The sequence below is a fragment of the Rhea pennata genome, chromosome 19 (genome assembly GCF_028389875.1).
Source record: "Rhea pennata isolate bPtePen1 chromosome 19, bPtePen1.pri, whole genome shotgun sequence".
Taxonomy (NCBI): Eukaryota; Metazoa; Chordata; class Aves; order Rheiformes; family Rheidae; genus Rhea; species Rhea pennata.
Genome location: NC_084681.1, coordinates 9178512 through 9203641, shown reverse-complemented (window position 1 = coordinate 9203641; position 25130 = coordinate 9178512).

Below are 25130 nucleotides of genomic sequence, written 5' to 3'. Positions count from 1 at the left end.
AGGGGTTATCTTAGCCTGTAGGGAGAACTGCCAATGCCCAGGAGAGACCACCTGATAAACCGTGTGGGGCAAACCAAAGTGCCGTGTGTTGGTAGGTACACCTTCTTTTGGGGAGGATGTTCATTTTTTTGCTGTCTCATCTTTGTAGAGATGGTGACTCAGCTACAGACTGGCCACCTCTGTATTTCCAGCTGTCTGGTAGGTAGTTCTGAGAAGACAGTGCGACTGGAGTTTGTGAATGGCCAGGTGTTTGGCTGAGTCGGGGGCCTGCCTGCTTTTCCCTGTCAGAGAACATCGTCACGAACGGGGAGCTCTTGGCAAGAACGTGGGGAGAGCCAGTGCTTGTCACATGCTCATCTGTTTTCACATGGAAACAAGAGTATTCATTATAGGTTATTCATTATTTTCCCATCTAATAAACTTTCTGCCATTCAGTCAGGGGAGGGAAACAATAATTTGCTGACTTATGTAGCCCATCACACATCCGGAGTAACAGATAATGAATAGGCAAATTAAACACTTTTCCCCAAAACTCGGTCTGAAAATTATTCAAACAAGCAAATGCTCTTGAATAGCAAATACATCTGCAGAAATTAAGCTTGGTTACGATGGACTTATAAACAGAAGAAAGACCTGAATTTGCAATGAATAACTGAACTAGCTTTGCTTAGCAGTTTCGCTTACCCAAAGCAATGATATTTTTTACTTTGTTTAGCACCTTCCATCCGAAGATCTCAAAATGCTTTACAAACTCCATTAATCAGTTCTGGTAAGACCCCCCCTCCCCTGCTAATTTTTGGCAGGATGTGCCCCTATTTAATGCTAAGGAGTAGAGTGGATTTCCTAAAGTTGCACACAGCAAACCACTGCCAGAGCGGCAGGTAGAGCCCAGCTGTCCTCCCTTCCCAGTCCTCGCAGACCATATTTCTTCTGTTGTTTGAACTAAACAGCAGAGCTTGGAATGAGTTTCCAGGTAATGTTAGAATGGTATCAAGTGCACACTTGTTACCACCACTTTAAGCCTACTATAAAAGAATGTAAAGTAATCTTTATTATTTTTGCAAAATGGGTGTAAGTGGTGGGGAAAATATGTCAACTATTTAAAAAATAATCTCTTTCGTATGAAAGCAGCAACAATTTTGGGTTTTCCCCTTTGATGTTTCAGAAGTAAAAAGAAGTCAAAGTATTAATGTTGCTGGTTAAAAAACACCCCCCAATGTTTTGTGGAAAATCCACTGAAATGTCATCTGAGTTTTCTCCATACTTAACAAAACAAAACATCAGAATTAGTATTTATTGCTCAGCTCTGCTATCCAGGCTGAACCAAATCTCTCTGTTTCATGTTGTGACGGATCCCCCTCGTACCTAACGCTGACTCTCCAAAGAAGGAGCAATTGCTTGTTGGCTGCCGTGGGGCTGGGCTGCTGCGAGGCTGGCTGTATTTCAGTGGGGAAGAGTGCGGTTGTACAACCAGTAATGGCTGCATTGCAAGAAGACTTAATCCGCTGCCATCTGTCTTTATTATGCGTCTATTGTTGGACACCGCAGCCTGGAAAGCTAGCAATGAAACCCAGTTGTTCCTTGCCATTCATCATAGTTATTGCTGGAGTTGTGTAATGAAGAGGGGAAGTACTGTTTATTGCTCTACCCTCTTTAGAAACTATCCTTGGGGGTAGTTATGGATGGTTATTGCATTTGAGCGCAGGACTCTGAGAGGTTCTCTCTTCATTCTGGTTATGTGTTGAACCACAAGGTTTAATGTGTTGTTATATCTGAACCTGCTTTTGTTCTCAGCGATGTGAAGTTTGGCCTGCTCGCTTCTGACATAAGATAAACCAAAGCAGGCTAGAATTAGTACAGCAAAAAGCTGTAGGTGCCTGCACGCAGGGTAAGGTATGATTCTGCCCTGCATAAAAGTAATGACTGGACCCCAGTCACAGTTTAGTCAGTAGTATGGTCAGGAATGGTTCTCTTCAAGCCTTTGAAAATAGCTAATAATAAATATAGGTGCTTCCGGTTACAGCTTGCACCCTCAGTGATTTCTGAAATCTGAGATTTCAGCTGAGGACTCGAGCAATGCGATCTGCACACGTGAAGGGTGATGGAGGAGTAGGGATCAGTGGGGATGTGGAAGACCCAAGCAATGGGGCAGTGCGAAATGTGGATGGGTCACTTCCAGGTCTCATTGGGGTTACAGGGAGAAATATTCAGAGGCATTCAAATAATTCTGTAATTCAGTTCTTATTAATAAATTGGATAGACATCATAGGTGCTGGACTAAGACTAAGATTTTGGAGAATTTGGGGGGAATATACTCACTTTGGGTCTTATGAGATAGTTTCTAGATTAGTGGATGGTTGATCCAGTTGAGATAAAGTAACAAAGGACCTGAACATTCATCCAAAATTTAAGATTACCTTTATGCAAAGTAAACCATGCCTAGCTCTTCTATTTTAATAATTAAAAAATCCTCTAGCAATTGCTCTCAGAATCACAGAAGAGTCGTGCGTGCCGCTGAACCTCGGAAAGGCACAACTTCCCCAAGCTACTTCAGTTCTTTCAAGCACCAGTGCAGCTTCACTGGATGCACTCAGCAGACCTTTGATGGTGCAAGGAGTGATGCCATCTGTGCAAGTGACTGCTTGCTCTAGGTAACAACAGAAGCAGATGTCAGGAAGCTTTGCAGAGCCTCAAAGACTAAACGGTGTGAACATAAATGTGGTTCTGTGCAACAAGAAGAAACACATTCAGGAGGTTATTTGGGAGACTCATCTTATACAGATAGGTAACTGTAAGACTGAATCATCAGCAACATATTTGTGCCAGCAACAAGGGAAGTATTTAAGGATCCTCCGAAATGATGTGATAAACAGTTGCCTATCTGGGTATCTGAGCTCATAACCTGACAGTGCTTCCAGGCATGCTATGTAATAGGTATGAGACAGACTTCAAGTAAAGGGGTAAAGGCCTGGAAAGAGTTAGAGATCACAGTCCTGTTTTCTGATAACATACCGGCTAGGCCTCGCAAAGCTACTGCTGATAAGGGGATTCTGCAGAAAGTAATTAAAGTTCAAGCCCTTGGTTTTCATTTAAAGGGAAAACTCTTGGGATTCAATAGCTTTCTTTTTTTTCTTTTTTCTTTTTTTATTTCTATTTTTTGAAATGGACCAGAAAGCTGGTACTTAATGCACTACGGCAAAGCGAAGAGAATTAAATCTAAAAGAGAGGGCAGATGAGTTTCACAGTGGCCTCATGCAAACAGTAACACTGCAGAAGCTGTTAAGGTCTCTTGTTATGTGCCAAAAATACAGGCTGAGTCAAGTGAAAGAACCCCTGCTGGTGACACAGAAAAAAAACATGTTCCTGGAGGAAAGTAGGGATAGATTTGTGCATGTTGACTTGGAAAAAAACTTGTGTAGTTATTTGGGACTGTAGTTCTCTTTCCCCTGAAGCTGCTTTCCTGGAAGACAAATAGATCTAAACCAACAATTTTGCGTATTAAGTACATTTTTACTAGACACTGATTGTCCGAGAAACTAATTTGTGACAGTGGACTGTTCAGTAGGCATTACCTTAAACACTTTGCACTACCTGTTGGGTTCAGCAGTATAACCTCGCAGCCTATTAAGTCTCATCCGGTGGGGTGATAGAAAATTATGCCCAAGTAATAGAGAGCTTATTGATGAGATTGGCAGACTCTGAGTCTGATACATCACCGGCTCTTTCAGTTATGGGACAGCACAAGTGAAGTATGGATTGTTATCTGCTGACATCTTGTACAGCAGAAGCATGAGAAGAAGGAATTCCTGTGCGTTACAGCCTGATGTCAAAGTCACTGGGAACATGGAGAAATATAAAGAGGCAGAGAAAGCAAAACAAAAAGCAACATAGTGTAGGTTCCAAGAGCTGCCATCATTTCAACGAAAAGGTTTTGGGAGGCCTGGAACAGGAGGAAAAAAGTTTGCAAAGAGTAGTGCTATCGTAGGAAGTTTCCCACAGTCACGTGGGTTTGCCCCTCTTGCAGATTTATTCAAGGAGTGTTAGGTGATGCTCTCACCAGATCCCAGGTGGGAAGAGGAGTGAGTGACTCAACTAGAACAAGTGGACCACAGCTGCTCTCTGGCCACAGTATTGCTTGTGTTAGGAAGAAGCACACAAGGCCAAGTAACAGTACCGGACACATTGAAAGTTAATTGATGAGTGTTACATGAGTATTTTCTTCTTAAGTGCTTGTGCTGTTAAATTTTGGAATGGAAGGTATTATTCCTGAGCAATGAGTGGCCGTGCTCAGGAGTAGCTGCATAGATAGATAGAGCAGCATAAAGTGCTTTCAGAGCTTCCACATCAATTTGATGTGGGCAAAAATGAAGTATGCCCTTGGTAGGAGCTCCTTAAGCACTCAGAAGTTGCTGAAGAGCATGGAAAATGCTGTTTTGAAGGACAATACCTGTATGAAGGTGAGACATCATAGATCCAGCTCAGTTCCAAGCTAGGGACTTTTCCATTTTATTCCTCTTGCACTCTAATACCTCATAATTTAATTTTAAATATTGACTTCCTAAGGTCTTCCTAAGTAAAGCTGCATTCTTGCAGAGGTTTAGGTGCCTGTTCATCTTCAAGCACATGATACCCCCTTTAAACTTGATGAGACAACTCATGCTTCAAGTCTCAGTGAGGCCCAGGCCCCAGATGCTTTTGATTCTGAGTCATTCCTCTAGTTCCCTTAGGAGGAGTTTGTTAGGAGGTATTCAGACAATTTTAGGGTGGTTTGGGTATAGTTGAGAGGATTATTATAAATTCAGAATATTTATTTAAAAGAAGTCTCTGGACTGTAGCTCCTCTCGTATTGATATCCTCCTTAATTGATAGTCAGATTCATGCATATGCACAGCTGGTCTTGATACCTTCAAAAGCGTTCCGCTGTGGCTTCCTGGAGATGCCAGTTGTACCTTGACACTTTCTTGTCAAAAGAAGCTGCATTTTCTGGTCAAGACAATGGTCTGTACTAGCCTTTTCAGGAAAAATAATGACATAATAAACTACAGATGTGGGAAGGGAAAGGCAGTATTTCTTATAACACAGCAGAGATGGGACAGAGTAGGTCCTGTGACCTATTTTACCATTGAATATCTTTTCCTCCGTTGTTCTGCTATTTTATCTCACCTTTCCTCAGCTTATTCATCTGGAAGATTCATTTAATTATATTTGTCAACTTCATGGAGGTGTCTTGAAGCTTAATTAAAAATTTGGAAAGCTCTTCAAGAGCTGCTGACAGAATACTCTGAAGAAGTGGTTGATTGCAGATATGAATGTGAGGAAGGATAATATATCGTGATCGGTTTGAATATACAAATCTGTTGATTCACTGGGGCTATGCTGGATGGTGTTTTCAGGGTGCTACCATGATCTTTCGGGAAATCCAGAGGATCTTGATGAGTTACCAGTGTAGACATTCATTTTTCTGTTTTATGGTATATGAGTGAGTGTTAGCCCTTGCTTTTCCATATAGTTAATTTTGAGAAGGGAATGTAAACATGAATGCTGTGCATGGAAATGCAACAAACACAGCTTCATTTTTCCTCACTCTTAGCAGAATCGGTCAAAGCTTGAAAGTTCAGCAGGGCACCTGTGGCCAGTCGCTGTCAGTTCTCGTTTCACCCTCTGGAGGATTTTCACATGACGCACCCCAAGGGGTGAATTGACATTCATCGCTCCTCCAGGGGAAGAAACATATGGAGGCTCCACCGGGACAAACTCCATGATCTGAATTGCCAATCAGTGTCTGAGCCTCAGCTGGGGAAACCTTGCCGCTAACAAGCCTTCATGCTCCCCCAGTTCTCATTGCAATCTGTCAGCTGCTAAATATGGTTTCAGCATCACTCGAGTCAGAGAGAAACCTACAGCACCAGCTTATTACAGTGAAGTGGTAGCCTTTGCATATTTTAGATGCAGCCAGTTTCTATTATAAAAAACTATTAGGTCTTCTCTGTAACTTAGTAGAATTGAGTTAACCTTAAAAATGCAATATTTAGTTTGAAGGTAAAGGAGAATGTTTCTGCTTAGCTTGAAGAAAATGTGTTGAATTGTTTGCATTTGGGTAATATAAATACACAATCTCTTTTGAAGTTCTGATTTTTTTTCTGTTTGTTTATGCTCCTTTCACTCCAGAAATGGAGTGCTATTGTTTCCTTGTAGTTTCCACAGAGCTTGAAATTGCTGGCTACGCAGGAGGAAATTAGTTTGTAATTAAAGCCAAGTTAATAATGTTTCCCATGGAGTCTGCTGGTCCTATTGCTCAGAGCAAGGCATTTTGCCTTTGTCCTTGCTGTGAGCATGGTTGGGCCCCCCAGCCCAGCCATCAGGCGGCTGGGCAGAGACGTGTCAGAGGAACGGTTATCACGCCACGGTAACTGCTCCAGCACATGCACAGGCAGGACTTAATGTCTTTCAAGCCCTCATGCCCTCCCATTTAGAGTTGATGGTGTTATATCAAAACAAGACGACAAGTCAGAGAGCAGTTTTCAACGTGCAGCCAGCAGATTATTTTTGAGGAGTTCAGAAAAGGTGAGTGAAGGAGGCAAAATTCAGGTTCAAACTTGCCATGTTGTGATCTGAGACTTTTCTAGGGGACTTGAAAAGTGGAAACGCGTGGATACTCGTTCCTGGTAAATGTACTGCCCTGTCAGTGCGGACAGAGATACTGCAGTGCTGATCTCTGCGTTGGCGATGAGGACCGAGGGGCTGCACGTCCCACCGTGCAGAGGTTGCACTCGCCTGTGAGTGGGTTGCCTCTTGCGTTGCTCCGCTGCAGAGGAGCGCGGCCCCTCACGCGATCTGTCCGTGAGCGTGGCACTGCCACTGCCCGGTTTGCACCCAGCAGGGCCTGGAGGAGTCTGCACACAGGGAACCCGTACCCTGACTCCCGCTAGCAAGTTCACCAGGAGTCACACTGGATCAGAAAGAGCTGAGCAGTCCTTAATGCCTGGACTGCAGTGGGAGTTAGACAGCTCCTACCTTTGAGATTCTGGGCTTTGACTTCATAGCTCAAAAGAAATCAAAAAGTCATTTGCCAGAATGTTCCCCGTACAACAAATGGACAGAAAGAAATGGTGATTGCCTGAATCAAAAATTAAATTAAGGCTCTCAGCTTCTCCTCTAGTATCCAGGGCACAGGGTTGGCTGGATGCAAACAGAACCTCTTCGGCGAGTTGAATGCTGTTTGAAGGAATAGGAATGTATTGAGTTTTAGATAGCTGGAGACCCTCCTGAGTGCTTGCTGAACGTAGCCCTCTGAATTTCCAGTGTGGCTTGATCTAATTTTTGCGGCTGATTTTAAAAATTAAAAATTTTCCTACTTTCAGATGTTGTAGATGAAGTCACAAGGGCAACTGGAAAATTTTCTGAATATTTTGATTGAGCAGAGATCCACTTTGTTTCTTAAGGCAACAAGCCTTATTCGGTCATATTCCCTATGTGTCTATTTATCTGAAGAACTTCAAAGTCTGTTGGCAATTTCTGGAAGATTTGGCACTGACAAGGTGGGCATCAAATATGTGAATCTCCTGCATAAAGACTACCAGCAAACTACCTGCCCATGATCTGGGTGCCATAGAAAAACCTAAGTGTAATGGGAGGACAGGAAGGCTTGCATATAGCTGAAAGTACTGCAGAAAAAAATTAAAAATTCAACATAAACCCCTCTTTTAAAAGTGGCCTCACTATTTGGCCAGAATCACATGGGGCTTGATTCCAGCTCTGATATAAGCATTTAATCTTATTTCGTAATCAGGGTATATTGCGCACCCAAGGTAGTATTACCTACATGAGTGCTTTTGCATATCTGGGCCTGAAAGCCTGTATCTGAGTGGTATTTAGTTTCTGATGTGTCTAAGTCATTTCTGAAAAAGAGATGTAGGCCCTAAGTGATGTAGGCCTAAGGTCCTAAGCCCTTTAGTGCTAGATTCAATTGGGGTTTAGAATTTGAACATAAATTATGATACTGAAGACTTTCACCCAGCTCCTGCCGTACCCTAAGGTCACCCACGCTCCATAGGTGCCGAAGCCCCATCCTGAAGGGCTGGGTGTTACCCTCCTGCCAAGGCTGTCCTGGTGCAGGAACAAAGCATGTCCCCATCTAGCCCTCAGGGGTTCAAGCATGCTGCCGCCCCATCACTAGTGTGGGGATCTCTACGCCAGGTGTGAACATGTTCCCCTGGAGAGCTTTTCCTTTTGGACCTGGCATGGCTTCTGTTCTTCTCTGTGCAATGGTACAGCTTCGTCTGGAGGACAGGAATATTTTCTCAGTCCTGGAAGAGCTTGCAGCCAGGTAGTGGGAGGGAAGGGAGAGGAGGGTTTGGTCACCATTGAGCCTCTGCCTGGGAGAGCCCTCTGAGGTTCTAAGGATCTAAGATGAAATTCTCTTTCCAGCTGAATTGCAAGAGGAAACCCTGAGACCTGCTCTGTTGTGTGGAAAGAAAGGCATGGTGCCTTCTGTCACCATCACCTTTATCTCTTACTAATTTGGCTGCCATACCTGGAGGATTGTCTGAAAACATGGGGCAAAAGACCAAAAGTTTCTGGACAGAAGTGAAAAACTTTGGAAATTCCCCAAATGATTAAAATAAACTCCCTGGCAATACAGTGAGAGTCCTTCTGAAAGGTTACAGTTAGGCTGGATAAAAATCATCTCACCTGATTTGAGAGGAGGAGCACAGGTCTCAGTATCTGGGCTGATCGCTCAGACCTCATTTACAGTTCATGGAGAGGAATGGGCACTTTCAGCAGGCAAGTGCTCTCGTCTTAAGGTGGGCGCTTATCATAGGTCAGACAAATTGCTCCTATTTCTTTCCACTTAAGCATTTAAGAGACTAACTCAAGTACAGACACTTACCTTGTGGACCTCTCACACTAGGCGAGATGAATCCCTCCTGAAGTGACCATAGTGCAATTCATTGCTCCAGTCTCGCTAAAACCTATCCTCTTTAAGGAAGTGAATGACTGAGGATGTCCCAAATCCTACGTCACCAGCGGAATGAGCCAATGCTTATGAAGAAACGAATGTTTCACTGGAACACCTTGGCCTCAACTCTGACTGGCTGCAGGATTTGGGAACATTTGAAGAGACGATTAGGATTAATCCATTTACCTGGGTAAATCACTTTGAGAGCCTTAGGTGTAAAACAATATTAGTTACCAGCATCATCATGCAATGATACGGCGTTCTGTGAGTTTTGAGAAAGAGATTTTCCTCTGAAACAGCCTCTTCACACTTTCTCTGAGTGAAGTATTTTGCTACTCAGATTTGTGATTTAATAATCATAAATAATAGAGCCCTTAGTGCTATATTTTTAAATGACTGAATGGTGAGAATCTACTTTAAGAAAGTGTATGAATGCCTATCACTTGTGTGCATATAAATGTATTCAATTAGCACTCAAATCTTGAGTTATCTCCTGATGGAAAGCAAAACCTTTTTGAATTCAGCCCCATGCAAGAAATACTGTGTCATTTAACTCACAAAAGGATGCTATGCACTTAACAGATAATGACTGAAGAGGATTTTGCTGTGTTGCCTGCTCAGCTGCTTGTGAGGACAAAGAAAATAATTCCCCTTTTAGGATCCTATGGGGTAATGAGGAAACCCTCTCTGCACTGATCTCAAATAACACCGAGTAGGGGAAAGGAAATAGCCCAATAGGCTAAACTGGCTGGAATTTCATTGTCATGGTCTTCCATGTACTTTCCATGTTTTGTCTGTGATGCTAAGCCACTGGCTAACCTGTCTCTGAACCTACCACCAGCACATAGAGATTACTCACCCTGGATACTGCACTTCAGCAAATGCAGAATTAGCCCTGGCTAAGTAATCTTGTTAGCGTGATTCAGTGTTAAATGGATCTCGATTAAATGGGCCTTTATATTGTCCCAGCTGGAGATGATAAGCCTCCACAAGGAAATGGCAGGAGACCGAAGGAAATTGCTTTAGTTCAGACTGGGACATTTAACCCCATAAAACACTTTGTGCTCCCCTTCTTCGCTTGCTTGTGCTCCTTTGCATGGGCCTGGCTTGCCGTTGCCCTTTGCAGCTACAAGCGGGAGACCCGGAGCGTGGGCTGAGGCATCTCCCTGCCCGTTTGCCAGGCGGAGAGCAAGGTGTCAGACGCTCATTTAAAAGAGCAGGACATCTCTGATGTGTGAGGTGATGATGATGGTCTCTCTCTGTGGTTCTCTTATGAAGCTAATAACTTATTCATTAGCGCCATGTTTCTGTCAAGCTATCGCTCCATTTGCTTTGCCTGCTTCTCCAGATGTTGGTTCTGGGGTGTCTGAGCATCTTAGAGTCAGTGCAACTGTTGCCACCAATAGTTTGTTAGGCTCCAAACGCTGCGAGGTAAAAAATCTCGAGTCTCATCTGAAGAGAAATAGATTGCTTAAATGTGCCACTGGGATTTCTTGGGGATGGCTTGGGGTTTATCTGTGTGAGATAGAAATCAGCAGCACATATTGGTGTATCAGAACCTGACACTTCATTTCTCCTTGCTATTAGATGTGGCAGCCTGTACGTGGTCTGGATAAGAGGGAAATGGCATTAAAATCCCCTGAGGACTTCACAAGAGGAGGCAAACCATGGGGGCACTGGTGCGAGAGCGATGGAGGGGGACAGGGGAGGGCTCTTCTGTGCCAAAGTTTGCTGGCTTGAGGTCCTGTTCAGGCCTGGCCAGTCTGCAAGGCGCGGGGGGTCGTTCGTGCGAGGGAAGCGGGCAGCCAAGGTGCCCCAGAGGTGGCCGTCTGTCTGTCCACAAGTTTCAGCCTGCCACCACGGTGTGCAAGCTGCAGCTGCCTCTTGGCAAGGCTTGGGACTGTGTCCAGCTGAGCGCTTTAGGGACACTGAGCCAGGTCACAGGGCAGTAGCCCAAGGGTTTGCCCCATGCCACCAACCTGTGCTAGGTGGGACGGCTTGTCACCCCTTTGGGACTGACCCTGCCCTCCAAGGGCTGCTGGCAGTCGGGGTCAAGGATTAGGGGGATGCAACATTGCAGGTGAAAGCAGGCACGGTCAGAGAAGAAAGTCAGATAAAGCACCTCGTGTCTGGCCCCTGCTCACGGGCAGGGTTAGGAAGAGGCTTGCTGGCACCGATAGCAAGGTGGACACCAAAACGCCTCTCCTACCCGTACACGTTCTCCTTTAACATCTCTGTGCTTGTCCTGCCACACATGATTCCAACAAATTTTCTCAATCTATTTCTGATGTGACTCCAAAATACAGATTATCTGCATAGAGTGAGAGGCCCTGACAGGACACGTGTAAAACGTCCATTTTACTGGAAGTCAGATGATGTAGTATCTTTTTTCCAGACCTTTGACAGAAAGATGATAAACATGCGGTTACTTGAATTTTTCCATAAATTTTGCGTTTGAGGCAGATTTACACGCTTACGAAATTTTCCAGACATGAATCCCAGTACTGCAAAAGCAGCCAGTTTGGGAATGGCTGCAGTCAGACTAGAAATGGTATAATCTATTAGAGATTTCCTTCATTATCCCTCTAATCAAGGCTTCTATCAGTCTCTTTGATGCGCTGCTGTAAAAAAAGATCTTCAAGTAAACTGATGCTGGAGATAATTAATTAACTTGCCATCCTCCTGCCTTACAGACAGAGACCGTATAAGAAAGAAGTGTCCTTTGCAATTACTGACTGCAGTTTTCCATCCTAGTGCTGACAGCTTGTAGGACATGAAGGAGAAAAGCATTTTACCGAATTTTCAGGCTTTGGCCATCAGTTCCTTCAGTTCAGAATATTTTCTGCTGCTTGTATTTCTCATGCTGTTGGATAACAGTCTTTCTGGTGAAAAATGTCTTTAATCCATGAGTAGTTTAATTTGTGTGTAGTTTAGACAGGTAAAGTTATCTTCCTTATGCTTTCTTTCAGCAAACACCCCCAACTCTGCCATCTTCAGATTCTTGTGTATGAAATTCACCTTTATTAGGATAGAATAGAAAATCCAGAATAGAAACTGGTTCTGTGGAGTAATATTGACATCGCACATTGCTATAGCATTTTGCTGAGTAGAACCCAACATTTTTCCTCAGGGCTTGGCAGTAGGTGAGGGGAATGATTGCTGTCCTGGGAACCCATTTTTTTCATGCAACCAAACTTCTGTTTCCAAACATCTGTGACATCTTGAGACATTATTTGTCCTTATAATGAATTAATGTAAGATTTAAATTACACTGTCATCTCAAACCGAACCTGGGAAAGTAAGAGGAGACCCAGTTTACCCAGCTCAGACTTCTTTTCCCTTTACAAAGTATGCCCCTCTCACTTAGGATTTCCTTTGTTTCCAGCTCTTTAAGCCCTTTAAAAACATTTCTAACTATAAACAAGTCTCTCTTTCCTTAAATTTCCCATTTTTGGTACTGCCTGAGCCACGAGACTTGTGAGTGCGTGGGCAGACTGTCAGGACTCTAAACTCTGGTCCGTTCAACATTGCTCAGAACTGATCCAAAAATATCAGTAAAAAACCAACAAATACCCCCTTTCCAAAGGAAATTTTCCCAGGAATCCCAGGAGTGGGAAGACTGAGGAGAAATGTGCATAATATAGACAAGACTGTTGAGATTAGAAAGTTTTATAGCAAAATCAGGGATTTCAGTCGTTGTCAGTGGCCAGCAGTTTGTACAGGCACATGGATTTATGCCATGGCATGCTGTTTTAATTCGGTTCAGATCTAGCAATTTGTCACCAGAGATTTGCAAGTAAATCAATTAATACTTGTAAGAGTTATTAAAAATTGTGAAGAAGTCAAGGATAGTATTGCTAGAGCAGCAGAAACTCGTACTTCCCTTTCTGGAAAAAATGCTGTTGCCAGTGCAATGAAACAGCCTGACAACCCCAGCCTTCCCCAGTGAACTCTTACAAAAGAGGAAGACCACGAACTGTACACCCTTCACCATTCCTTATTGCTCACTCATATTTTTTAATACCACTCCTCCTCTTCCACATGTTTATGGGATGTCCTATTGTTCCAAGCTCCTAGAGAAGGTACCACGGCTCTGCAGATGGTAAATAATATCTACAAGTGTCATACTGCTTTGCTTGCAGCAACTGAGGGATCTTAGCTCATTCTCCAGAGTTGCTGGAAAAATTGTAACTGCTGAATGTGTCCTCTCAGTTTAGCACTTTATCTGTGTTTTTTCCAAGTTATTAAGAAATTAGTGGTTTAGTGAATTGTTTGTGGCCTCTTGTTGGCTCCTGATGAGGTTAGAATGAGGATTAGAAACCTCAAATACGAACTTTGTTGGCTGGCTTTTGATGAGATGCAGACATCTCACATGGGATTGTTTCCATGCAGAGAAAGCACGGTTCCTAGAAACTAGATTGCGGGGTAGGTAGTCGTGTGTCCACGTTAAAGTCCTGCTCCCTCTGAAGGCTCTGCAACATTCATTCCTTTGGAAAACAGTTCTGCAAATGTGAACAAATGATTCAATAGGGTAGCAAATGTTTAAAGAACATTTACTTTAGGTAAATAGTTAGCAATAGGGTTAGCATTTTTCCCTGCCCATGTTTTTAATTAAAAGCATGCAGAAGGGGGAAGAAAAGAAAAAGGGGGTAGCAAATGTTTAAAGAATATTTTTGAGGTATTTGCTTGATGAGACCTTTTTTTTTAACATCTAACCATGTTTTTAGAGGCAGCTAAGATGGCTGCTATTACAGATCAAACAAGTGTTTGTGTAGGCATCCTGTTCCCCAGCGCACTGTGTCGACTTAGTGCTGCTGGGTGATGGACTGAATGGAAACAGAGGCCAAAGGGGACAGATGCTTTTTGGTAAATGTAGTTACCTTTAGAAAATCAAGGACTTCCCCCTTCTTGACTAACTTACTGGGAAAACAGAGAATATTTTCCTCTTCAGAAGCCTACTGAAGTGTCTGCTTCCAACCCTTAACAATTTGAAATTGCCTATTATAAAAACAACTCTCTCACAAATGGTAATTCCTTATCCTGGCCTATAAGTACTGAAAAGCTCCTAATAAACACCCTTTCTCACACACTCCTTGCACACAGAACTCTTAAAAAAAATGCTAATTAATTTTAAGCCTCTTTGTGGCAAAGCCTAAGAACAGGATTTACCAAGATACCAGGGGGTCCATCTGGTGCAAAAAGCTCACTCCCTTGCCAAGGTATTTCTGTTTCAGTGAGAGGGGCAGCGTGTTTTGGGCCTAGAAATTTCACATTGGCAGTTGTGTCAGTTGTACTAACCATTGACATATTTCTTAATGTGTCAGAGGGATGGCAAAAAGAGTCCTCTACCAGAAGCCAAAGTGGGTTTTTCTGTACTGCTTCCATATGCGGAACATGTGCAAGATGTCTTCTCCTTACGTTATTGTTTCCAAATAATGGTATCAAATTGGATGGTAGTGCCAGCTTTTAGAAGTGGGGCGAATAAAGTCATAAAGTGTAGTGGGAACCAGTAGAGCTTTGGGAGATTTTTTTTTTTTTTTTTTTTTTTTGGGTCCAGATTCCCTAGAAGCTCTTTTAAATAAAGGTGGCTGGATGCAGCATTGAGTTATATCACTGTGAAGTCTACTAAGCATATCTGCATTGCACAAACGCCCACTAGATATCTCTGTAGTTGGGAAGAAGTAAAGACAGGATCCCTATTATCTTTGCCCTTCCCAAGCCAAGCCAGGTTTGGCCAGGAAATGCAAAAAAAACTACCATTTTTACCGTGCGACAAATTCAGACATAGGAACTTTATGGCGACAAAGGACAAGGATTCAAGTCACACTGCTCCCAGAGGAAAGGCTCCTGTTTTTCAACGGAGGAAAAATGAACCAAACAAAATAGTATCTGCAAGACTCCCTTCCTTGCACAACTTCTAATTCTAATACCTCTTTTCAAGGAGCTTATTTTATCCTTGTTAGTACAAACTTTGTTTCAACTCCCCAAAAGCTTTTGGGGTTTGGAGAGACAGGGGAAGCAATTTCTCCAACAAGCAGAGCTACTTATTTTAACTGAACCTATTCCCTTGTGCTGATTAGCAATACACTTGCTCATGGCAAAAGAAGAGTCTGCTGAATTAAAAAATAATATAAAGTGGGTAGAGAGAATTATTCAGGCTTTTAAGTGTGTGCTGCTTGCAATGGAGAGTTAAAAATGTAAACATGAAATGCACTGTTTCTCCCCATGTAGGAACATCACACCCTTCTTAGCTTAACTGCTGTTTGAGACACTTTTGTTCTTTGTTTTCTTTGTCTTTCAGCAAAGAATAAACCATCAAGTAAGCCTGTTCGAGAAAGCAGCCTTTGAAGGAGTAAAGAGCAGGTAGGGATTTCACTTTGGACAAAATCCATGAGAAATGTTTGCTTGTGTTTTTGACGATGAGCTGTGCAGCTGTGTGGGACCTGATCAGGAGGAGAGAGACTAGCATGGCATGGTGGTTGCTCGGCTAGAAATAAGCTCGAAGCAGACCTCTCGGCCTCCCCAGTGTTGGCATGAGCACTTGTGCTCAGGGCTGCGCGTCCAGGTGAGTGCTGGCATGGCAGGTTGCACACCAGACGCATGTGGGATGGTGAAACAAGCTCGTTACAGTACTCAACTGTAGCCCACGTAGGGGACCTGCAAATGCATCAGCACCATGTTCCTCTTGTGTCATACGTGCGAGTGCTCAGAGTCCGGGAAATGCTGAGCCCTGGCGAGGAGTGAGATGCTGGCACTGCAGCAAGGGGCTCTGAGGCTGGGGCAGTTTGTGAGCCTTGAAAGCCATCCATGAGACTGACAGGTCTGAAGAGCTGGAGATATAAATAGAGCTTAAGTGACCCTCTTTTTCTTTTCTTCCCCTTTTTGCATGCTTTTAATGAAAAAATGGGCAGGGAAAAATGCTCCTTCCCAAGTCTGTGTATATGCTGGATGTGTAGAGGTAATGTAGTTGCAAACAATGTAGGAGTATCATGTTTCTGTGTGGCACCCTTGAAGGGTTTAGCGTGAATACCTGGATTTTGAGAAACTGAATGTGGTAGCACGTGTCATTTAAATGGTTATTCCAAACGTTTGAAATCTTGACAAGGCTTTTTTGCAAAGATGATATGAAGTAATTTTTGTTTTGTGCCTCCCTGCCAAGTCTGTAGAGGAGTTGAAATTGTTCAAAAACTGGACATATTGTTAATATTTAAGTGATGAAGCTATATTTTGTTTGAGTTTTTAATCCAGCTGTTTTGCCTTGGTCAAGTCTAATTTTACCTTGAACTTCAGTCTTGCGAGACACATTTAGCTTGTGGCTGATTACGTGAAATGGGGGAGAAAGGACTTTTACTGGAATCTTGCTTTAATCTTAATGACAAACTAGGGCTCTGTGGATCACGGCAAGGGTGACTGCTCGCCTGTTATATGATGCAGAGTGAGCACCACACCAAAAGGTACTAACGAGGAAGAAAGGGCCTGCTTGCCCTCCTAGGGGGCTCGACCCCTGCAAACTGAGGAGGACTCCTGGGAAAAGCTCGGGCAGCTCACGGTCACTCAAGAGACCAGAGTCATTAGTCACCTGGATTTCAGAACCAGTTAAAACTTCAGTTTTGCTTTTCCTTCTGGGACAAAGTTAAGAGAACAAAAATCAGTCACGTAGTGGGTTTGCTTAAGGCAGAGGCTGACTTGCTCTGCCTATACTCCATGTCTTCCAAAAATGATGCAAACACGCTTTGGGCTATGCTGAGCTAATCAGCCTGTTGAAAGACAGAGCTTCAGCTTGGTGCCAGGTTATCATGTTCTCATTTCCTCAGGAGGCAGCAAAGCAAGCACATGTCTGCCTGCGGAGGGCTGTGTGTCCTGGGGTGATGGGCGCAGTGCTAGAGTCTCCAGGGAATAAACACAGACCACGGAGACTGTAATAGAGAGGTGACAACTCTGCCTCCTTTTTCTCAGCATCCTGTGTCGTACTCCTCTGGTTTTTGAGTCAAAATTCTGTTGTCTTTTGGATAGGACCTGCTGTTAAAATGAAGGTGCTGGGGTTTTATGCCTGTGGCTTACTGAAGGGGCAGTTCTTCATTTCATTAGCCAGAAGCTTGGTGCAGTAACATGCTGCAAGCACAGGCTTAAGTTCTGCTCTTCTCAGTGAGACAAACGCCTATGTCTGAGTTTCTGGCTGAAGAAGAATGCAGTTGCTGATGCGTTTACACTTAAGTGCATATGTAATTGCTTTGCCAATTTAGTTGTAGATGCAGTTGTGGTCTCCTGATATAACTGAAAGGAAACAAAGGTTCCTTTTTCTTCAAATAGCGCCAGGGCCTTTGCACTTCTCTGCACTCTGTTAGTTACGGGAGCTGACATTAGAAGCTGCCAAAGATGGATCAGAGCTGAAGCCCAAGAGCAGTGCAGAGCTTTGCAGAGCTTTCTAAGTGGCTGAGCAGATGCTTGCACAGATAGTGGCATTTTGGAGTGTGTTTTAGAATGTGCATTTATGTACTGTTTTCAGCTCTGGCTTGCTGAGGTCTGACACAGCACTTACCTGTGCTCCTCTTCTTCCAGAGCTCCAAGGGGCAGCAGTTTCCCAGCACAAGCTGTTGTCTGGGTTCGGATGCCTCTAAACGAGCAGTAAATGTGCTATAATGAGGCTCCTGCTTATTCCTGCCCTCCCTCTCCTACAGTCCCCTGGAGTGACACGGTGGGCAGACTTGGCAACAGGTCGCTTAAGGACAGAGGTCCGAGAGGATGGCCAGATTGCCTTGGCTGTCTTTAAAGGGTTTATCCAAAGAGGCAGCTGTCCTGTTTGAAATCCAACCAAGAGCCAGGTAGGACGCAGTCTTTCCCTGCTGTACTCAGACACTCACAGGCCACGATCTGGCACCTGCTGAGACTTTTGCATTAGCTCTTGGGAACGACAGTGGGTTTCAGACAGGCTCTCGACTGGCATCTGTTCGCTGAGCCCCTGCCTTCCCCCACTGCAAGGCAGGAGCCAAGAGCAGGTCAGGAACCTTATACAGACCAGAGAAGCGATGGCAAAGCAAGGCAGGGAAAGAGAGCCTGTTCCCCAATATTTTACTGCTGGAGCATAGCCGGGGAGACCATGACTTGGTAGCACCCCAAGCACCTCGCTGCCCGGAATGTGCATTCGCTCCTTGGTCCTCCCTGCCCCACAGCCCTGTTGCACAGAGGTGCCGGGAGTACAAGAGGACTTTCCTTCCTGAAGGGCAGCGCTGAGCTCGAGAGAGCTATTCCTTCTGTAACAGATTAGAAGATGCTGAACTATGAAGACTTGTCTTAATTAATGCTTTAAATAAGGTTACAGCTAGAGCCAAGGAAATAATCAATAGTGAATCATCTACCCCGCAAATTCAGCTGTTTTTTGTTGGTGAGTTATCTGTAAACAGCTTGCAGTTTTCTCCATTCATTCATTATTTAGAATTATTTCCCAAATAATTCCTTCAAATTGCTTTTGGTCTGCAGATTGTTTGCAAGTAGTGTGTTGAGAGCATTTGATATTCACTAGTCAAGCTGTGATCATTAGTTTTCAGTGGGACAAGTAGGTCACGTGGCCTCGTGTCTGGTCTCTGAGTGGAGCAGCCCAGCGCTTGCCGTTCTACTTAATGAATTCAGAATAGCTTTGGGCAGATGTTCTCAGCTCTTCGCGCAGCGTTCCTGCTTTCCACAAACAGCCTCGTTAGCTGTCCTTCACTACGAGGTTTGTCAGGGTAGGAGCTGCAGGAAGGATTTGGAGTCCATCTCTCTCGCTCTCCTTTTTTTTTTTTTTTTCTTCTGAGTAAGTCCCCATTTACACTGTTGGTAATATCGATTTGCTCTGTCAGTGATATCAGTAGCAAGAGCTTCAAGGTAAGCGAGCCTGAGCAGCCACTGGCATTTTCACCGTAACGGGTCTGCTCGGGCCACAATTAGAAACCTAGCAGTAAAAATGCCGGAGGACATCTGGAGCCCTATATACCCTAGCTTTACCTTTACAGCCTGAATTAAAGTTTGCCAACGTCCAAGTCTGCAGTGGACTGTGCTTGGACTGTGCTCTGCAGCCAAAGACCAACCCCTCATCTAAACTTATTGCTGTTTCCAAAGTGGCTGTGACCCCGCAAGAAAATCCCAGGGCTCCCTCTGCAGCCCCAGCTTTTGCAATATGCCGTTCCCTGTTATAATCACCAGGCCATCGCAGCTCCAAGAAGGTTGTGGCAGTTTTGATGATTGAAAGGATTTCTGCTTGATAAGAACTGGAGTGAAACTCATTTCAGGTAGCAGCCAAACAGCTGCTGGATGGTACACGGTTTCATTTACTGCTGACATGAACTGGATTGTTTTAAGCAGAGGACATAAATAGGCTCTGACATAAATCAAAGAAACCACCAGCTGCAGGTCAGCCTCACTGTGGGGATTCATTCCTGGGTATCCACCGCGAAGCTGGGAAGGAGGAGTCTGCTACTGTACTGAATCACGCGGGCCGACTTTACTCTGGGCAGTGGGAGGTAGGATTGCCCCGTGCTGGTGGAATTTGATGAGTTCCTTCCCTCTGCAGCATGGTTATAATCCACTGTAAGCCAGATCTTCAGTGCATGCCAACAGTCCTTACCCCTTTGGCTGGAAAAACGAGCTCTGGCAATTCGACCAACACGTCACTTGACAGCCGTGTGCTGGGAACAGTCAGCCACAGCCCAGGAGCCAGGTTGGAGGCCTGAACACCTCTGCTCCTCACCAGTGCTGGCAGCAGTTGGCACGTCCCCGCCGGCGATGGCTCTGCCCCACCACGGCAATGCCCTGGGCACCTGGTATGCCATGGGAATGGGGGCAGATGCTACCCACAGAGGCTTTGCAGAGATGTTCACCCGTGACCTGGCAGAGCTGCAGGCAGGATTAACAGAAACCCTACGTAGCCTGGGAATATCAGGAATAATTCTGGAGTCTTATCACAGCCTCAGTCCCCCCTTCCCTGTGCTGGGAGTGAATGAGAGCTTTTACCACCTCACAGCTTAATCAATGGAGAATTGTCATCTCTTGCTCAGTAGGATGTATCTGTGTCACCACCCTAGGATTTCCACTCAGAAGACTGCTTTGTTTCTCTGAGGTGGCCACACCACCTGCTCACGACCTCCCCACTGCCAAGACTAACAGCTTGCTGTGCTGCTGGTGTCACCGCTATGGGATGTGGAAACACAGAGAATTAGAGGTAGTAACAGTGGAGTCTTAGGTGTCTGAAGTGACATAGTCTAAAGCTAGATAGAGATCACTCTAGATGCCTTTTCTCTGGAAGAAAGAAGGAGAAAAGAGCGTTACCTAAAAATTAACAGATCTTTAGTGGGAAGAGCCCAGCACAAAACATAACAGCTACCAAGCACCCTGAGGAGTGCTGCCAGCTAGCAGGCAGGATGTTTCCACAGCCAGTTCCTGTGAATGCCGACTGTGGCGGACAGGCCACGGTGTCCAGGGGCTGCGGACCTGTTGTCCATTTGGTATGGCAGACATTCCCAGCACGCTTCCTCTGTGTCTCCACAGCTGAGACGAGAGGATGCAAAGCAAGAGCAACCCCTTGGCCTGCCTCTTGCCTGCTCTGGCTCCCCTCTGCAGCTGTGCTTCACTAACATGGAGCTGCGTGAGCATGGGGAAGAGAGATTTTTTTTCCCCCTTAAGTCAAAATCAATGATGATGACAGAGCTATAAGGTGAGTGATGGGAAAGGAGAAGAAAGCACCCGGTGTCAAATTTGATGCAGGAGGCAGTTAGAGGAACCTATTACGAGTTCTGTTGCCTTAGGGTATGTTGGTGGGTACATAGGAGAGTGTAATGTCAGCGAAACAGGAGAGCAGTCTCTTTCCCCTTGAACCCTAATCATTAATGTGGAAGGCATACATTGTCAGCTATTAGTCTGGAGGGGAGGGAGAACAGCACACGAGATGTCTTAGTTTGGAGATGGAGTCTGACTCGTCATCCTCTGGTGTGTGAAGGATGGAGGGTTATAGTAACTATTGTTATCATTACTACTATTACAATATTAGGTAAAAGATGGGCCTCCGACGGCCATACTCCCTGTCACTTCAGCATCTGATGAGTAAAGACTGCAAAATACAATGGTGTTTGGGAGGGAAATTCACTCATTTGCTGCTTCTGCAGCCTTTGTATGCTTCGTATGTGTGATACCAGCTTGCTTTCCAAGAGAAATTAAACTTTTGGGAGCATGTCCGTCAGAGGGGCTGTCCCATACACTCCTCTTCCTTGCTTTTCTCCAGTAGCTCTTGAATACTTTGGGCAATTTGAGCCAGATTGGAAAGGCTGGTGGAGAACTCAATGATAGTGGAAGTTTTACAAGTTTTAGGTAATGGGCAGTGAGGTGAAGGAGAAAGATGCCTATTTCGTGCCCTCATGAGAGAGGGGAAGGCACCCGTTGGACGCTGCCTATTCTGTTTGACAGCTGAGTGCCAGGGAAGAGCAGGTGTGTATCTACAACTAGTGATCAGGTTTCCCCTCGTTTGGTAACGGTATCAGGGGGTTGCAGTGGGGGCATGGGTTGTTGAAGGAGAAATTTTGAAAATAAATAAATAAAGACATGAGAAGCCATTCTTAATTAGTCCTACTGCTCAGAGAATCATTTGTGGAGAATGATGAGTTGCACCCTGCAATCTAGCCTGTGCAGAAATTCTGTGGGCACGGGTTCAGCGTCCAAAGTTTGTATTACTCCCTCCTTGGAAATGAGCCCAAGGATGGCTTTAGTCAGTATGCTTTGCACCTCAGCAGGAACTTTTGTCCAGGGATACCAAATGCCTTGCACAACCTCTGATGAACCTCACTTTAAGAAGGCAAATCACAGCAGTGCCTGTACTCCTGAGGAAAGAGAGGTAGAGAGTCATGGTCCAGCACCTTGACTCCCTGTCTTTGACTTACTCACTTGACACAATTTCCTTCGTTTAGGAAATGTAAATAATTCCTAGGGCTCTGTTAATCCCAGGATTACATGAGTAATTCCTGTTTGCATTAATGGGAGGTTCTTTCTCAAATTCTGTGCATGTGAATGAGTGTCACACGCTCTCGCTCACTAAGCCTAAGCAAATCGGTTGAACAGAAACTTCCCCTCCTCCAGTGGCGAGCACATTTGGAGGATGTTCTGGGAGGAAACACAAAATTAGATCCTTTGCCTCAGGACGTTCATTTTTTGGAGGTACATCGCAAATGATGTCTATTATTAATTCTGTCTGTTAGTCCTTTCCTTCTCTGTCTTGCTTTGACATTGTGGCTTTCGGTGACAAAGGCACAGAGGACTGACCTCAGGTGCTGCTTCAGTAGTTCGGGGGAATAGAAAATGCAGTCCTGCTCTGAGAGGTGCGTGCTAGGGAGGAAAAAATGGGTTGCAAGCAAGTGAGACTTCATGTCTCCTCTGTGCCTTTGCCTGTCTGTGCAGGTTGCTTGCATTTTGGGAAGGATGAGCACATTGAGCTCTGATGTGTGGTTCACAGACAGGCAGCGTCCAGCTGCGTATTCGGAAGCGCCCAGAGATGTCCCATGTCTGCTGCCGGCTCCTCGCACACGAGCTACCTCCAGGAGGCCCTTTGGTTCCCAGTGCCCACCTGGGACATTGCACTGTAGTGTGAGCAGGCAAGCTGTGAGGGTGGCGGGGGCTCCCCTGAACCCAGGGCTCCTCTCAGGCTGGGATCTCGAGGCTGAGATCCTCTCTCTAGAGGACATACCAGGAGGAGCCCTGCAGCGCGGAGGTGGCTCAGCAGGCGACAGAGGCAGAGCAGCAGACCTAGTGTGCTGCTTTGAACTTGCTCACTGATGATAGCGACCAAATTTCCCACTGCTGCTCACAGGGGAAAATAATTAATTAATCCAATTAATGAAGATAAATTGCAGTAACAACTTTAGAAAAATACCATCGGTCAACAGTGAGCTGTTCCCCGAGGCGGTGTCACCAGGGCGAGTGATGGAGGTGGTGGTTTCCCAGCGGTGCTGGGGCTGGACCAGGCTCTCTCCTTCCCTCGTCTGGCAGCTGCTCTCCCCATTCGAGGTCGTGGTTTGGCTGAGGTGGCGACGACTGCCTGACCGTGGAAGAATAACCCTGGTTATCTGCATGTGTGTGTACTGCGGTTGTGGCCAGGAGCCCAGGTTAGGGATGTGGTTGTGTTAGGAGCTGTACATACTTATTATTATTATTTTGAAGACAAAAAGACAGTTCCTGTCAAGCGTCAGTCAGTGCTCCCAGTCTGGTCCCTTCAGCTGAGCACCGAGCCGGGTTGGCACGCGTGTGTGGTGGGGATGCTGCTGAGGCTGCTTCAGACCCGCTCCAGCCTCAGGGGCTGTCAGTCAGCTCCTTCATTAGGAGGGGAAAAAAGTATTTGAGACCCTTTGCTTCCCACAGAGATTTTATTTCAAAGGTCTCGCAAATCAGGATATCGATGATACATGGTTCGTTTTTGCATTTGCTTTGCCAAATGAGAATTAATTCTGTATTTAGGGAATGGTTCAGTAGTATAGAAGGGTGGGAATCCAGTTGGACATGGGGGGATTTGGGGCGCTTCGTGGGTTTTGAGTGAAAAGAAGGTGGAAAAGCCAGAAAAATCTTTATGCTGCAGAGCTGTGAAGCTTGTGTAGCATCAGTATCCACTGCAAAAAAAGCTGTTAGCTGAGCAGCAAGATTGCTTTTCTTTTATTATTCCAAAAACATAGGGCTGATATTTATTTCATTAGAGTAAACCTTTCTGTAGCTGGTAAATGAATCCCAAGAGGTAAAAGGAACCCTAGGATCAGGGACTTTACTTCATTTGGGATTGTGTGCAGCTAATATTCTGGTTAAATAAATACATTTTACTAATTGGATTACTCAGATAGTCTAATACACTGCTGGATTTCCAACCTGATGCTAATAAATTGTGTGAAGAACTTAATCATGTTAGCTTCCAAAAAGCTTGTAAGAGATGAAATTAAAAAATAAGTAGAAGTCGACGTCTATTGCATTTCACAGTGTCTTCGTTTTCCTCATCCTCCTTAGAGTTCTCTTTACCATAGCGTGGCTGATGTGGATTTTTTTCTTTTTTTAATCTGCCTGTGATTAGGGAGGACAGGGAGTTAGAACAGGGCCCTGCAGGGTGGTGGCATTAGGCTGGCGTTTGTCTTGTCGTCTTACACTGATTCATATCGCGGCAGAGCGGCTGAGACCTTATCGTCTTTCAGAGGCAAGGAGGGATGCAGCTTATTTTCGCGGACGCACGGGGAGGGAAATAAGGCTGAGCAGAGCGCAGGGGCGCCAGTTGCTCCCGAAAGCCGGTGAGATTAATGCTGGGGGAGGCACAGCGAGCCTGCGGTGAGGCTCGACACCTCCGGGGGAACGGGCAGTCACCGCAGGCTGGGGCACTGCACAAAGCACCTGGCGCAGGTCGGCACGACGGGCAGCCCCGCTCGATACGAGGGGAGGTGCGTAACGGCACCCCAGTTAGGCTGCGGCAGCAAAATGAGGGAGCGAGCGGTGTTACCACCAGAATTCACTGCTGCAGAAACATCACTTCGTTCACCCTGGTGCTAAATTTGCCTGCGTGTTTCCAGTGTTTCCCCTAGAAAAAGAAAACGGAGGGTTTTTTTGCTTTCTTCTCTCTTTTTATTTATTTTTTTTTCCTTTGAAAAGTACAGCGCGAGAGAATGGCTCTCCGTCGCCAGGAATCAGTGACGAATGGTCTGTTAAAAACAGATAGCTTGTAGCCCCGTCAGTAGAATAACACTATGGGTTATATACAGAGCTCCAGATGTGTTACTTAAGCCTCAGCCAGCTGCCAACAGGGTCTGCGCCTTACTGAGACACAAATGCCAGGCAAAGGGAATTTTGTGACTTGAGCGCAGCGGCTGGGCAGTCCCGCTGACTGAGGACGTCTGCTGTGAGTATCTGGGTTCCAGCCGGCATGGACTTCAGGCCGTTCGCCTGTTAACAGCACCTTATTCCGCCTGTGTACCGAGTACGGTGTTATCTTGGGGTGCCCGCCACGCCAAATATACCCCCACGCTGCCTGCCCCGGGGGCTTCCCTCTGCCGGGCGCAGACCCGTCGCAAGCTCCCCGCGCTGCGAGAGGCTTGCGTTGAAACCGGTTCATGTGCACGCGATACCCGCAGCTCTGTATGACAGAAATCATTTGTTGTGTGCACCTTCACGCAAGCTTTCCCAAAATACT